Consider the following 3,177-nt stretch of genomic DNA (forward strand, 5'->3'; position numbering starts at 1 on the left):
CAAAAAGTCAGATTCTTTTTTAAAGTGAATTTGTTGCATTAAGGCAACAGAGCACTTTAATCAGCTTTAGCTGCACAAATCTAAATTTTTGATATGTGCTTGAATCCCTCCTGGAAAATAATGATACCCTAAGAGGTGCCCTAATTGTCATGGAATATGACTAAGCAACTCTCTCTCTCTCTCTCTCTCTCTCTCTCTCTCTCCCTCTGTGTGTGTGTGTGTGTGTGTGTACATATGCACACAGACAAGCAAGGAACATGCACAGGAGTGTTGTAGCAGCACATGTTCCATGCATGAATTATCATCAGCTACAGAAGAATAACACCCCCCCATCAATTTTATAGATAAACCCAAAACTATATTAGTTGTTTGAATTAGCCTTCAGGAAGCTCCATGCTCATCAGCTGCTGGGTTGAAACCGATATACATTCTCTCTCTCCCTCTCTGCAAAATTTCTTTTTGTGATTAAAAATATTCAGAGCTTCCTTCCACAGGGCATCTTGATTAAGAGATGCAAGTAAAAACTGGAGAGGCTGTGGATGCCAGGAAAGCAAGAAACAGACCAGGCTGCCTTTCAAGAGTGAATGCATTGACCTGCACGCCCTGGCACATTCCCGTTTCAAGTCAGGTTCAACAATAATAAATATTGAACAAAGAACTCCTGACTGCATCTGGACTACTTTAAATAAATGAAGAGTTAAACATAACTGAGGGCAAGAGGCTGGAGGCCTCTGCTTATCCTTGTTTGAATATGACGTGCCTGGTTGTATATTTTAGAAGACCCCAGTTCAAGGCTAAAGTGATTAATCTTGCATTTGCTGGAGGGGAAGGGGGCAATATTTTTTTTAAAAAAAGTGTTGCAGAGGTTTCAAAATGCAGCTTCTGTCCAAGAAACTTTGCATTCATCATTGTCGTCTGTCATTCAGAGGAGGGCGGCAATACCTGCTGATTGATGGCCTCCATCAGCTGCTCGAAAACACCTGTGGCAGAGCGAGGTTCCCAGGCTTGATTTGTTTGGAACTGAGCCTCTCCGCAGATTTCTACATCTACAACAGCTGCATTTGGGATGAGCAGATTGTGCCGCCTTTGTCATTGCGCACCCTGAAAATTGCTAACAAATGGAGCCGATTTCATTCCAGCCTTGTGTTGTTTACACTGAGCAGTAGGTGATAAAAAGTGTGCTTTGTGGCAGGCAAGAGGAGGGCGGAGGAAGAGTTGAGCTCATAATGATGGATGCGAGTTAAAAGTAGCAAAGGGAGCACTGCAGGGGTCTCTTTCAGCTTGACATTGATTGAAACTAAATAAGCAGCTGTCTTTTGCCACATAAAAGGGACAGGTTATACTGGAGGGAAAGCGGAAAGGCTGTAGCTCAGTGGAAGAACGCTGCTTTGCATCCAGAAAGTCCCACGTTCAATCCCTGGCATCTCCAAGAAGGGCTGGGAAAGCCCTCTGTTTAAAAACTTGGAGAGCCACTGCCAATGAGTGCGCACAGTACTGAGCTAGATGGACCAATGGTCTGACTTGATATATGACAGCTCCCTGTGTTCCTATCAGAGCTGAGAATAGTGTGTCCCCAAGGAATCCCTTCCTGTGGATTCCGCATCTCCAAGAAGATCCAGTACTGTTGCGCTCAAGTCCCACAAGTGGGTTCCCCATGGGCAATTGATTGGCCACTATGAGAACAGGATGCTGGGCTAGATGGGCCACTGGCCTGATCCAGCAGGCTCTTCTTATGTTCCTGTTGTTGTTATATGCCTTCAAGTCGATTACGACTTATGGCGACCCTATGGATCTTTTTATGGATATATTCATGGGGTTTTCATGGTAAGAGGTATTCAGAGGTGGTTTGCCATTGCCTTCCTCTAAGCCTACGGCACCCGGTATTCCCAGATGGTCTCCCATCCAAGTACTAACCAGGCCTGACCCTCCTTAGCTTCCAAGATCAGGTGAGATTGGGCGTGTTTAGGGTAGTATGGCCGTAGGCTCTTACGTTCTTATGTTCCTATTAATTTTACTGGTCAGCTCCAAGTTAGCTGGATATTATCCTATGTATTTGCGATATACTTCTAACTAATGGATAAAAGCCATCTTTGTTTTTCCATGAATATAGGGCAGGTCGTTTCTTCATTGATGAATAAATGTGGCATGCAGAGGGAAACAAATGTGTAGTAGTCATCAGGGTATTCCAGCAGCCAACCCGAGTGTGAGAGTCAGGGTGTTTATAAAGGATTGCAACAACATGCCCATTTCCATCTGTTAAATGTTGGAGGGCAGTGACGGACTAGACGTCACAGCTACCCAAACCTCACAGGCAACATAAAACCACCTCAGCAGAGGTGCAAATTGGACATAAAAGATGATGTGGACCTCGTTAAGAAAAGGAGAGCGCAATGCTAGGAGACCAGGGTCAAACCACTGGGAGTCCTCAGAGGGAACATTCTACCTCACTAACCTGTTTGAGTGCATTGCGGAAGTTCATAAAAGAGTAGGTAAAGGTGACCCAGTGGATATAATTTGCTTGGATTTCTGGAAAGGCTTTGATGGGGCATCTCATAAAATAGTGTTAAGGAAATTAAATCTCCCACAGGGTAAGGAGCAAAGCCTTCCTTTTGATTTATAGATTGGATTAGTGGCGGATGATACAATGGAAGGAATAAGCAGCATCTCCATGGCAGTCCAAGGGTCAGCATGAAGGACCATTTGGCTGACTAACGGTTTGGAGGAGGAGATAAACATCGCGTTAAATGGTGGTTGTCAATGGCACACAGAGTCTGGCAGCTGTTCTGAAATGGACTGCTTTTTGTGGTTTCCTTTGGCTGTGCAGACATTATATTTGGATCAACCCAGAGGTGAACTGGGAACTCCCTGTTCTGTGCACTGCTGCCCCTTGTGCTGCAGCAATGCAGGTTGGAGAGTGGAGGAAGGAGGATGAGCACATTAGGGCTCTGCACCAGATTCAGTTGAAGCCCGAACCACATTGGGCCAATTCAGGGGGATCTGGGCTTGGGCTGAATTGAGTCCCTGGATGACCCCAAGTCAGGGTGCCCAGAGCGATCCACAGTTGCAGGAGTCTGCTTCACAAGCACCTCCCTAGCAGGATTGAATCCTCCTGCTCTCAGCTGGGGGGAGGAGATGCATTAAACATTAACCCTAATTAGAGATTAGCCTTGCCCCCAA

The 3,177-nt window shown here is 45.6% G+C and overlaps 1 non-coding gene across 1 annotated transcript; it reads right to left on the bottom strand.

The window, feature by feature from the left end:
• Nucleotides 1–1,865: 1,865 nt before the first annotated feature.
• LOC133386287 (5S ribosomal RNA) lies at nt 1,866–1,984 on the bottom strand. Its single transcript, XR_009763102.1, has one exon. It is a non-coding gene; the product is annotated as a 5S ribosomal RNA (ribosomal RNA).
• Between the last annotated feature and the right edge of the window lie 1,193 nt (nt 1,985–3,177).

The sequence above is a fragment of the Rhineura floridana genome, chromosome 5, assembly GCF_030035675.1.
Source record: "Rhineura floridana isolate rRhiFlo1 chromosome 5, rRhiFlo1.hap2, whole genome shotgun sequence".
NCBI lineage: Eukaryota > Metazoa > Chordata > Lepidosauria > Squamata > Rhineuridae > Rhineura > Rhineura floridana.